At 52.8% G+C, this 13,231-nt stretch overlaps 1 protein-coding gene across 2 annotated transcripts in view; it reads left to right on the forward strand.

Annotated features, from left to right (window-relative positions):
• Positions 1 to 13,231, forward strand: part of ESRRB (estrogen related receptor beta) — a 168,055-nt gene that overhangs the window by 44,728 nt on the left and 110,096 nt on the right. The gene's annotated exons all lie outside the window — the stretch shown is intronic.

Here is a 13,231-nt window from a genome sequence, read left to right on the forward strand (position 1 = left end):
CGAGAAAAACAATGAAATGGGGGCCAGCTGTGTGGTGCATGGGAAGATTAAGTTGCACCTGTGATGCTGGCCGCCCACATGAGCACCAGCTGGAGACCCGGCTGCTCTGCTTCCCATCCAGCTCCCTGCTAATGCACCTGGGGAAGCAGCAGAGGCTGCCCCAGTGCTCTGGCTCCTGCCACCCACGTGGGGACCTGGATGGAGATCCTGGCTCCTGCTTTTGTCCTGGCCTAGCCCCAGGAATTGCAGCTATTTGGGAAGTGAAGTAGCAGGTGGAAGACCTCTCTGTGTCTCTCCCTTTCTCTCTCTCTCTCTCTAACTCTGCCTTTCAAATAAATAAAATAAATCTTTAAAAACATTTTAAAAACTGAAATAAAGAGGGCAGAGGTAGTGATGGGGACATGACAAGGACCTGAAGCGCTGGCCATGGTTGATTTGTTGCACTGGATGCTGGGTCCCCGGATGCATTCATTTTGTGAAAATTGAGCCACCTCTACACTTAGGCTAGGGGAGCATTTCTCTCTGTGTGTTGTACTTCAGTAAAAATGCTGAAAGGGGCTGGTGCTGTGGCATAGCGGGTAAAGCCACTGCGTGCAGTGCCAGCATCCTATATGGGCACCAATTCAAGTCCTGGCTGCTCCACTTCCCATCCAGTTCTCTGCTATGGCCTGGGAAAGCAGTGGAAGATGGCCCAAGTCCTTGGGCCCCTGTACCCACATGGGAGACCTGGAGGAAGCACCTGGCTCTTGGCTTCAGATCGGCACAGCTCTGGCCGTTGTGGCCAACTGGGGAGTGAACCAGTGGATGGAAGACCTTCCTCTCTCTCTCTCTCTCTCTCTCTCCCTCTCCTTCTCACTCTGTGTAACTCTGACTTTCAAAGATTTATTTACTTTACTTGAGAGTCAGAGTTACACAGAGAAAGCATGGGGGGGAGAGAGAGAGAGAGAGAGAGAGAGGTTTTCCATTTGCTGGTTCACTCCCCAGATGGCCACAACGGCCAGAACTGTGCCGATTCAAAGCCAGGAGCCAGGAGCTTCGTCCAGGTCTCCACATGGGTGCAGGGGCCCAAGGACTTGGACCATCTTCCACTCCTTTCCCAGGCTATAGTGGAGAGCTGGATGGGAAGCAGAGCGGCTATAACTCAAGCCGGCACTCATAAGGGACCCAGGTAATATTTGGTTTGTAGTGCCTTTTGTAGGGTTAAAAGCCAACAAGCAGCCACTACTGAGCAGTTGGCCCATGCCAGGCACAATATAGAGGGCTTCATGCACCCGGCCTCGTTCCATCCTCAGAACCAGCCTCTGGGGTCAGTGCCGTCATGGTCCCTTGTAGGCTGGCACAGGAGGCAGACTTTGGGGAGGGAGGGCAGGAGAGAGGAGGCAGAGGAAGGAGTGAGCGGGAAGAGCTCCAAGAGGCAAGGTGGCAAGGTCTGTGTTTGCCAGGACACGTGGCTCGCATATCTGCTCTGCCAAGGACAGATCGGTCTTCAGGTATGGCGGGACCCAGCAACCAACCCTCAGGACTCTTCCCTCTCCCTATTTCCTGGCTCTTCTAAAGAGGACATAATAGAAAAAGAAGAGGGGAAAGTGAGAACTAAGGCTGCACTGGGCGCCATTCCTAAAGTGGGCTGCGAGGAAGGATGCCCGTGCCAGGGGCTTCTCTTCCTCCCTTCCCTGGAGGTGCGTGGCAGTTGGAGAGCCCCTGCTGGCGGCCGGTGCCCCTGCTGCTGCTCCGGGTCCCTCCTGCCGTGTGCAGGGCCCCTCCTGTCCTGCGTGGCCCCTCCTGTCCTGCATGGCACTGGCGTGTTTCTCCCTGGGGTCCTGTTGGAGCCACTGGGCTTCCTCCTGTGGGAACTTGCTTTTTACCATCGCCCTCTGCTCCCTCCCTGCCTGTGGATGCCAAGATCCCTGGGACTCCAGAGCAGAGCCTGGTGTGCTTGACATGCGGACTGGAAAAAGGGAACGTCTTAGGCCACTATGTGCTGCTGTGAACAGAGCACCAGGGTCGGGGCACTGGACAAGAGAGGAGATGGATTGCTCACGGCGCTGGAGGCTGCAAAGTTCATGGTTGAAGCGCCTGCCTCTGGCAAGGGACTTTGTGCTACATCATCCCGGAGGACAAAAGTGCACGTGAGTGGTGAGTGTGCAGGTGCACGTGAACAGAGGGAGACAGCAAAGAGAGAGAGAGGAAGGCAGCGCCACTCACTGGCGATAACGAGCCCACTCCTGAGAGTGGCGTTAACCCCTTCACCAGGCCAGAGCTCTCGTGGCCTCATCACCTGTGACAGCCGCCACCTCTCAACCTGTTGCATTGGGGATTCAGCTCCCAGCACATGACCTGTGATCCGCACTGTGAAACCACAGTGGAGACGGAGAGCAGGACACGCCCACTGTGCGTGTAGGTGGCTGGAAGCCCTGGAGACCCAGTGGGCAGGACGGAGCACTGGGCAGGAACGCATACCTGTTGCACGCAGCGGTGGGTGGCAGAACGTGGCCCTGAGGACTTGCTGGGCTCTGAGCAACCAGACCGTGTGTCCACCCATCTCTCCTCTTGAGTGTACGTGGCTGGATCCGTTGGGGCACCTCCGCAGGGCTGCCACCTCGAGGGCTCCTTTATCTGTCGCGTTAGCCAGCATTGACCGTCACAAGACTTAGATGAGAAGGATGCCTGTTGCTCTGCCCCGTAAGTGCTCGCAGATCTGTAAGTCCTGTTTATCTTCTGACTTGCTCCAGCCTCAGCTCCAAGGACATGCTGCTAATCTTCAATATCTTTTCATTCTGTACACTCCCCTACCAAGAAGGGACCTGGGAGTGTCACCTGGAGGGGGGGTCTTTCTTTGGCTTTATTCACTCCCCCTTCTCAGACAAAGGGAAGGTACTGTTCCGCCTCTGACCATGGGCTGGCAAGATCCAGGAGCTGCTTTGAGCCAGCAAGGTCCCTGTCTGCATGCACCTTATACGTGCGCCCGCCCTGCCAGCAGGTGCTCCCACTGACTCCTTCTGTGGACACTGGGGAGCAGGCTCACTCACATTGCTGGTGACCCGATCATGAAGGAACACACTTAGGAAGTTGTCACTGGGTCCATTTCATCGAGACCATCATGCATCGAAGATGGGCCCAATATATCCTGATGACGTGGCTGCCCTGTGGCCAGGCAGGTGGGGACGCTGGCTCACGAGCTTCTCTGCCTGAGCTGTTGTCTGGTGGCACTCAAGGGGGGTGCATTGAGAGGTCCTTTGAGATGGGGGGGGGACAGGTGACCTCAAGGCGGTCAGGTCCTCTTGGCCTCAGCTACAGGAGAAGAAATAGCACTGTCTCTCCATTACCTCCACAAGGTCCTTGGCAACAGACAAGCTAGTGTTTGAGTTGTTATGCGTTGGTGACTCTTGCTCTAAGATTAGGAAATGGGACTTAATCCGTCTCTGAAGGACCCTCCTGAGGGTTGTCTGGGCAGCAGATGGGAGGATTTCAAGGATGGAGTGAGTCTCAGGCTGCAGGATTGGCGGCTCTTTGTATGCCAGTGGAAAGACTCAGATACCCGTGGAGGGTTAGATTGGCATGAACTTACATGTGAACCACAAAGTAGACTCTAAACAGACCCACGGCCTCCCTCACGCTGGTCCTGACAATGTGGCCTTAGCCCTGACCTTGCACAGGACTCTGTGGCTCACCGTGAGGGGCTGGGTATTGGGTTATGTAGTCAGGGAGCTCGCGGGAAGGTGGGTAGCAGGTGGCTGGCCTTTCTACAGCTGTGTTCCAGCCCCATCTGGAAAGATGTGCTCCATCTTCTAGGGTCTGGACATGGGATGGGGCAGAGAGGGGAACCTGTGAGAGGGATTCGGGTGGCCCACCAGGGGCTAACACCTCAGCTGACGCTCTCTGGGGGTGGGGGGTGGTGAGGCTAGGTCTCACCAAGGTATGGTGCAATGTAGACACTGGGTAGGTCGTAGGGGAGAGGATCACTGTGAAAATCAGGCACCTGGGCCCAGAGCTGAGCTCAGGACCTCCCTTCAGGAAAGAAAGGAATTGGATCAGTGTCTTTTTACCACCTGCTGTGAGACAGACTCAGTGCAAAGTGCTTTATACATGTTACCCTGCAACAAACCATCTTTTTAAGTTTCGTTGTAGTTATTTGAAAGGCAGAGTTATGTTGGTGGTGGTGGTGGGGAGACCGACAGACAAACAGAGGTCTTCCATCTGCTGATTCACTCCCCAGATGACTGCAACAGCTGGAGCTGGGCCAGACCGAAGCCAGGAGCCTGGAACTCCATCCAGGTCTCCCACATGGGCGGCAGGTGGCAGAGGCCCAAGCACTTGCGCCATTTTCTGCTACTTTTCCCAAGCACATTAGTGGGGAGCTGGATCTGAAGTGGAGCAGTTGGGACTTGAACCAGTTGCCTATATGGGATGCTAATGTCGCAGGTGAAGGCTTTACCCACTATGCCAGGCACACAACAAACCATTTTGAAGTTTGAGGAAAAACACAGGCAGAGAGTTTGCGTGTTGTCCCAGGGCCCTGTTGCTAATGAAGACAGGGCAAGGATTTGAACTCAGGTCTGCCAGGTGCCAAAACCAGTGCTCTTCTGGATCAGTATTAATATTCCTGGTATCGGCTTCAAACCTGGTGTGAAACCACCTATACATCATAGTGCTGGTTGAGAACAACCAAGCCACACGACCCATGATGGGGGGCTTGGTCCTGGCTCACAAGTGCGCTGCAAAGCCAGCTCCACAACCTGGATGGAAGAAGATACTCACACAGGGAGCAGGGGTATGGGAGCAGTTGCTGACTTCTAACCACGGTCTTGTCTCACTCAGCCCTGGCGCCTCCAGAAGGAAGGTCCTTCTAGGCACGCGTCTGATTCGTGGTAGCGATGCTTGATTGACTGATGACTGAGCGAATGATTGCTGAGACATAGTTTTGATCAAGGCTTATTTATTCATTTGAAAAGCAGAGTTAGAGGGAGGCACACACACACACACACACACACAGAGGGGTAACTTCCATCTGCTGGTTCACTCTCCAAGGGCTGGGCAGGCTGAAGCCAAAGCCTGGAACTCCACCTGGGTAGCAGGGGTCTAAGCGCTTGAGCCGTCTTCCACTGCTTTCCCCAGGCATGTTAGCAGGGAGCTGGATTCAAAGTGGGGCAGCTGGGACTCTGATGGGTAGTTTGTGGACTTTGTGGGGTGGCAGAAGGACTGAGTGGGATCAGCATGGTCGTTTCTTCGCAATGACCTAAATTGGAAGAGCTACATCTTTCTGCTTTCCAAGTCATATTTCTATGTACAGTGCCATCTAAAGGATGACTGTTTTTGGCTTTTTTTTTTTTTTGACAGGCAGAGTGGACAGTGAGAAAGAGAGACAGAGAGAAAGGTCTCCCTTTGCCGTTGGTTCACCCTCCAATGGCCGCCACGGCCGGCGCGCTGCGGCCAGCGCACCGCACTGATCCAATGGCAGGAGCCAGGTACTTATTGTGGTCTCCCATGGGGTGCAGGGCCCAAGCACTTGGGCCATCCTCCACTGCACTCCCTGGCCACAGCAGAGAGCTGGCCTGGAAGAGGGGCAACCGGGACAGAATCCAGCACCTCGACCGGGACTAGAACCCGGTGTGCTGGCGCCGCTAGGTGGAGGATTAGCCTAGTGAGCCGCGGCGCCAGTCCTGTTTTTGGCTCTTTTTTAAAAAGTAGGAAAACCATCGCTTTCAAGTAATGCTTTTGTGATCCCAGAAGCAAAAACATTTGTACTGCTGGAGTCTCCTCTGTGGACCAGCCAAGTGGCCATGGAAGAGTTGAGGCACCAACCAAGTCTCTGTAAAGACCCAGCCTCCAGCCCAGCCTTTGCAAGCGGAGTGAGGAGGGAAGCTCCTTGGCTGGATGGCTGGGTTAGCCGAGGATCCGGGCACTACAAGGAAATGAGTGCAGGTTGAAACAGGAAAGTGAAACTGCGCACTTGGTCCCGGCGTGGCCTTTCAGAAGGGAAGCGGGAGTATGGAGTAAGGAGCGCTCTTTATCCGGGAGTGTGTTCTGCCTCCAGAAAGCACCTCCTCATTTCTTGGGTGTGTCTGCAGAAACCCGTCGAGGGCATCCAGCTGGCTGCAGAATTCCCATTTGAACCAGCTCCAACCAAGCAAATTGGCCCTAATGGGGAAATTCTGCTTGGCAGAGGGCAGTCCTCCTTGTCGTCACCCCCTCCTCCTCCTTCCGGCTGCCCTTCACCGTCTCCAAGTCAGAGGGAGTTAAAATTCGCCCTCTGGCGTCATTCCACACAGCAGTGATTTCTCCCCAACGCTGCATTCCTTCTCCCGTGGTCTCCCTTCAGTGCTGAGAGCAGCTCTCGTTCTGATGTGAAAGAATTTTTCTGTTAAGAATGAGCATACCTTGCTAAGTTCACAAGCAGGAGAGATAGATAGCTCTGGCCCACACCGGCCTCCCAAAAAGCTGTGAGCCCTCTTGTAGATTGGTTGGTTGTAACTTGGCGTGTGAGCATCATGATCAGGCTCCCAGTGAGCATCGTGATCAGGTTCCCAGGCTAGCCCACAGAAACCTGGCGCAGGGACAGGATGTTCCACCGGCATGGGCTCTGTTGAGCGGATGTGATTCCAGGGATAGAGAGCAGAGTTTTGGGGGTGAACCAGACGTGGGTTCTCATCCCAGATTGTCTTCTGGCCTTGAGCCATTCACCCGCAGAGCTTCTGTTTTCTCCTCGATCTATGAAATGAGAATGCAGGTGCCCACCTGACGTGGGGTGAGGCCTGGGACAGTGCCAAGTGCCCAGCACGGAGTTGGTGCTTGGCCGTGCTGATCCCCTCACTGCCCCCTCTCGGGCCTTGCTCTGGAGACTTGGGCTTCAGCTGGCACACTCTACGTACCCAACGAGCGAGGGGCAGGAAGTGAATGTGCTACAGCTTTGGTGATTGGCCAAAACGAGAAGCCAGCCATGGATGACAACAGAGTTTCTGTCGCAGGGCTGGGGTTTGATAGAAGGCAGTCATGCAGTTAGAGAAAGATGGCGTTGACAGGCAAATGGTGATGGGGGTGTGTGTGGATTTCTGAGGACTTCCAGGTCTCAGGGATGGTTTGTACTGCTGTTTGGAGATGAGTTATTTTAAGATTGTTCTTGGGCAGTGTGGTGAGTTGCCTTTTTCTGTTTCTCAAGACCACTCACCCAGCCTAGGGGTAGGAAGGGAGGTGGGCATGGCTGTGGTGGACCTGGAGTACCTGACACCTGGGCTGGACTGTTTTTAACAACCGTCCTCCTCTACACAACCAGATCATTCTTAATAGTGACCACACCGGGGCTGGCATAGTGGCGGAATGGGTAACGCCACTGCTGTGACCTCAGCATCCCATGTGGCACCAGTTCATGTCCCAGCAGCTCCACTTCTGATCCGGCTCCCTGCTAATGCCTGGGGAAAGCAGTAAGAAATGGCCCAAGTGTTTGGGCCCCTGCTACCCACATGGGAGATCCTGATGAAAACTCCTAACTCCTGGCTTTGGTGGATGGAAGATCTCTCTCTCTCTCTCTTTCTCTCTCTCTCTCTCTCTCTCTCTCTCTGTAACTCTGACTTTCAAAATAAACATCTTAAAAAATACAAATTGCTTGGGGCCGGCGCTGTAGCTCACTTGGTTAATCCTCCTCCTGTGGCACCAACATCCCATATGAGCACCGGGTTCTAGTCCCGGTTGCTCCTCTTCCAGTCCAGCTCTCTGCTGTGGCCCGGGAGGGCAGTAGAGGATGGCCCAAGTCTTGGGCCCCTGTACCCACATGGGAGACCAGGAGGAGGCACCTGGCACCTGGCTCCTGGCTTTGGATCGGCGTAGCTCTGGCCGTAGCAGCCATCTGGGAGGTGAACCAATGGAAGGAAGACCTTTCTTTCTGTCTCTCTCTCTCACTGTCTAACTCTAGCTGTCAAAAAAGTACAAATTGCCTAATGGTTAATAATAAATACTGTTTTTAATTCATTGATGAATTTTAAAGCAACCCACAAACAATTCAAAACAAAGACTACATTTCTATTTTTTTAATGATTTATTTATTTGCTGGGAAGGCAGAGTTACAGAGAGGGAGAGGCAGAGGCAGAGATTGGGGGGGGGGGGTGTCTTCCATTGCTGGTTCACTCCCCAAATAGCTGCAACAGCCAGAGCTGCACCAATTCTAAGCCAGGAGCCAGGAGCTTCTTCCAGGTCTCCCACGTGGGTGCAGGGGCTTAAGGACTTGGGCCATCTTCTACTGCTTTCCCAGGCCATAGCAGAAAGCTGGATAGGAAGTGGAGCAGCTGGGACTCAAACCAGCGCCCATATAGGATGCCAGCAAGCAGGTGGAGGCTTTACCCACTACACCACAGCCCCGGCCCCTACATTTCTACTTTAAGAGCCGTCAAATGCATTGCATTGGACATGTGTGAACTGATATTTGAACCTAGCAAATATGGCAGCTCAGAGCTCCTGCTGTTTCACTGTTTTCTGCTTTAAATGCAAATGCAAATTGCAAGTGATCCCGTGGAATGACAAGATTGAAGTAACTTGGTTGCATGTGTCTTTAGAATCCCTGTGCTGTCAGCGTTTGCTTCGAATCTACTGTTCGGACTCAGGGATGTGTAGCACGTGGGGCTGAGACACAAGCTGTGCTTTCAGGGAGCTGCAAGAAGTTGGAGCTGCGGAGAATTTAGTCCTGAAACACCTACAGAGTTTGCACGTGCACATGTGTGTGTGTGTGTGGACATCAGAGCTTCCATGTGGCATCCACTTTGTGTTCAGGAACTGGTAAATAAAAACATGCGAATGTGACGTTTAGGATGTAGACCAGCAGGGGTATTCTACGATCGCAGCTTTGACCTGCTGGAGCAAGGTGAGGCTGCACATCAGGTTACCGCTGCTCTGCACAAATGAGGCCCCTCTCATCACTTGTCTGCGCCCACTGCCTCACCTTGCACAGCACCAGACTTTGCTGGTGGTCAACCCAAGCGCCGCTCCTGCTTCCTCTTCCAATAGAAGTGGATTTGTTTGTTCTTTTTTTTAAAAAAATTATTTATTTTCATTTTATTTGAAAAGTAGAGATACCATCTGCTACCATCTCTATAGAGAGAGAGACAGAGATAGAGACAAGGAGGCAGGTAGAGAGAGCTCTTCCAGCCACTGGTTCACTCCCCCAGTGCCTGCAATAGTCAGGGCTGAGTCGGGCTGAAGCCAGGAGCCAGGAGCTCCATCTGGGTCTCCCATGTGGGTGGCAGAGTTCCAAGTACTGAAGCCGTCACCTGCTGTCTCCCAGGATGTGCATCAGCAGGAAGCTGGGTTGGAAGTGGAGTAGCCGGGACTCCAGCCATGTATACCCATAAGGGAATCCAAGCAGCGACTCAGTGGCCGTGTCACACACCTGCCCCAATTCTTAAGCATCATGGTGTTCAGGAAAACTGAGCCTCTTCTCTACCTTCAGGCACTAAACGTATCTTAAGCCTGGCTTGGAGGGCCATTGCTCCTTTGACAGTGACTGATTGGTCTGGGTGAGCACGTGGCTGCATTCTGGCCAGTAAGAAGTGAAGACAAGTCTGCTGGGTTGTAGGTAGGACTGTAGCTCCCAGGAAAGATTTTTCTCTGGAATACATGTAAGTTGAAACACACAGACAACCAACAAAAACCAGACTAGAGAACTAAGGAGGGACGTTGCACTCAGCACATCGACACATTTGCATTCATTCCCTCTCTGAGTTTGGGCACGGCTGGATGACAACCTAGGAACCCCCCTCAACCAAGGCGGAGCAGGCTGAAGGTTCAGGCAAACATGTTAAGGGCGGCAGAGCACAAAGGTGAAATTACCTGGCCTGGAAAATGTCCTGCGAGAGACAACGGGCTCCTAGTCTTGAAACCACTGTCCCTTGGCTCTCTTGTTGCTCAAAGTTGTAACCTGGAGCTGTTGCTGGGTGGATGCATATGTGAGCAGAGGGTGGTCACCCATGGAGGTATCTTAGCTCAGTGCAGAGAAAACCCAGGCGAAGGGAGAGGAAATAGGTGCTTAGCCTCCTAGGTTTGGAGGAAAAGAGACAAAGCACAAGGCAGGGAAGGACTACTGGGCCAGGCCACCATTGGTTGGCTTTGAAGGACCTGAACGTCTTGCCTGGACCAGACCCAGAGTGTCTGAGCGGGTGGGCGGCTGGGTGGCTGGTGCAGGGCTGGGTCCCTGATTCAGTCTTTGTCTCCACCCTGGTCCTCTAGTGACAAAGCAACTGGGGCATCATCAAAGCACCAACACTGCTTTGGCAGCTACAAGCCTGGGAGCTAAGGGTGAGAAGGAAGCAGAAGTGAGACAGGAAGAGATGTTGGCTGTGTGATGTGGGGGCCACTGTGCTGGTCCCCACTTTATACTCAACCTCAGGGATGCCTACTTGTCATGCCTGTCTTTTCTGGGAGGTTTTAAAGAAAGAAATGACAGGGGCAGGCACATGGCACAGTGGGCTAAGCTGCCACTTGGGCACCTGCACCCCGTATGAGAGTGACTGGGTTTGAGTGCCAGCACTGCTGCCGATCCAGCTCCCTGCTAAGGCGCACCCTGGGGGACAGCTTGGGCCCCTGCAGCTCATGTGGGAGACCAGGTTGGAGTTCCAGGCTCCTGGCTCTGACCTGGCCCAGTCCTGGCTGTTGCAGGCATTTAGGGAGTAAACCAGCAGATGGCAGGTCTCTCTCTCTCCCTCTTTGCCTTTCAAGTAGATGAAAAATAAAGAAATAAAAACATCTAAGATGAAATCACACCGTAGAGCAGCACGCAGAGAATACAAGGGAGGTGAGCACCTGTCTGAGCTCCCAGGTTGATCGCACCTGGCCCCTGGTAGCCAGGTCTCCTGCACTACCAGTACGGGAGAGACTCAGCCTGCTGGGGCCGCTGACCAAGAGAGAGAAAAATGGAGGCGTTCGGAGAAGGTGGTCAAGGCCTGGTGTTTGTGTGTGGCGCTGTTTCTGGACTCAAATATCTACCCTTCCGTGGGACCACTCGTCCCACCTGTCCCGTGCTTGTCACTCTTCTCGTGTGATTTGGACCCCCTGCAGAGGCCTTGGACACCTAGTCCTCTCTTCTAGTCCTTTCTACAACACCTGTGCCGTTTGCTTTCAAAGCGCGTCCCCTAGTGCTGAGTGTAAAACTCCATCCGTGCCTGCCTGCGGAATGACTGCTGCTCCCTGCTCTGCTCGGGCTGCTGGAGTGACCCCGGAGCAGTGTGTATGCTGCCGCTGAGCGCGATGCGCAGGTGTGACGTGACGTGCGTCCTGCTCTGACCCCAGGTGTCTCTGGTCACTGCTCTCCACCCAGGCTCCTCCAGTCTGCGTCTCTGCCGACGGTCACTGCTGGCCGCTGTGACTGTTTTTCCTCCATATTACACCTGGCACTGATCACTGCCTCTTGCCCATCTTTCAAAACTCTCGTTGGTTGGTTCTTCTACAGCTTCCCTTCCTGCCTTGCCCTCGGAAGGGCAGAGGGCTTGGAAAGCAGGAATTCTGCGGCAGCTTATGAAGAAGAAAGCTGCCAGCGGTGGCCCTGCTGTGGCGCTGGAAGCTTCCTCCAAATCAGTACTGGCCCACGTGTGACTCCGCTGGGCAGTGCGCCGGGGGAGTGCTCTCATTACGGCCCGCATCTGTGAGGGGGTGGCTGACCCCTGTTCTCCTTCAGGAACACAGTTCGAACGCTCTGTATTAGGACTCAAGGATGGGGAACCTCCAGCCCATGGGTCGTCTAAGGGCTGTGAGATCATGTGGTCTGACCCCGCCAAGGCAAGCACAGGCAGAACTTGAAGTTCCATCCATCTATAGATCACAGGCTGATTTTTAAGTCGATAGTTTTGCATGGCCTGTGAATGATGTTGTGCATATCCGAATGGCCCTTGGCACAGAAAACATCCCCTACCCCCTGAGAGAAACACAGCACTTTGCCCTCTATCAAACACCTTCCTTTGATTTCTGCTGAAACTCGGAAACACTTGATGTGTTCTTCATCTCCATAAAACATTTTATTCGAGCAAAAATCAAATGCTTTTCATTCTGAAAAATAATTAAGACGATCTATCTTATTTGAACCCTTAGGAAATAAAAACATGCCTGAATGTCCCCAGTTTTTAATTTTATGTCTGGGGAGCCTGGCTCAGCTAACCCGATTCTTTGTTTCCACATTAATAACACTCTCCACCTGTGCATGGTGTGTTAGAATCAGTTTTCTTAGTTCTACCTGTTACGGTTTCTCTAAGACTTATCTTTGGGGATAGAAACGCAGATACAGGCATCATCTGTCAATTTGTCACAAAATCCTCCTTTCTGGGGCCGTTCTTGATGCCGGCATTTGTTGCAGTTGAAAGTATCATCGGGGGCTTGCGTTGTGGCACAGCAGGTTAAATCGCTGCTGGCTACATCACCAGCATCCCATACTGGAGTGCCGGTTTGAGTCCTGGCTGCTCCAGTTCCAATCCAGCTTCCTGCTGATGTGCCTGGGAGGCAGCAGAAGATGGCCCAGGTACTTAGGCCCCTGCCACCCACGTGGGAGACCTGGGTGGAGCTTCAGATTTCCCTGTCCACTGGCCCAGCCCTGGTCATTGTGAACATCTGGGGAGTGAACCAGCAGACAGAAAACCTGTGTGTGTGTGTGTCCCTCTCTTTCTCTGTCATTCTGCCTTTCAAATAAATAAAATAAATCATCAAAAGAAAAGGTTATCACCTGACTATCACCAAGACCCTCCGGAATCCTGTGTTCTCGGCCCCTTATCCTCAGAAGTGTGGCACTGCCAGTGGCCACTGGGTTTTTACTTTGTCCTGTAAAATTTAAAGCTCTCAGACTTACATAGGAAACGATGTTATCAACCAACAATGAGACCCTCAGAGCCAATTGCTTCTACTATCATTTGAAACCAACTACATTTTATGCTTAAACTGATGTCAAAGTCATAGGATATTAATGATAAATGTATATGTGACATAGACAAAAGTAAGGTCAAGTTTCTTTGTTGTAAGAAAAAAAAAAAACCACCAGCGACTGTAATGGAAAATATTTAATTAGACAGATGATTCATTCAGTCAATAGCTGGCTGTTCAATGCCTCTTAGTCACCAGGCACGATGAAGGTGCAGTCTTCTCGCGGGCCTCTCCCTCCTCCTCCTCCTCCTCTTCCTTTTCTCTTTGTTATCCTCTCACTCCTCTTTTCTCCCCACCCCAACAGAAATTTGGCAGGGGACAAAGCCATCACAGTCATGACATCCTCCTA

This window comes from Oryctolagus cuniculus, chromosome 20, assembly GCF_051225735.1.
Source record: "Oryctolagus cuniculus isolate XC-2025 breed Fujian yellow rabbit chromosome 20, ASM5122573v1, whole genome shotgun sequence".
Taxonomy (NCBI): domain Eukaryota; kingdom Metazoa; phylum Chordata; class Mammalia; order Lagomorpha; family Leporidae; genus Oryctolagus; species Oryctolagus cuniculus.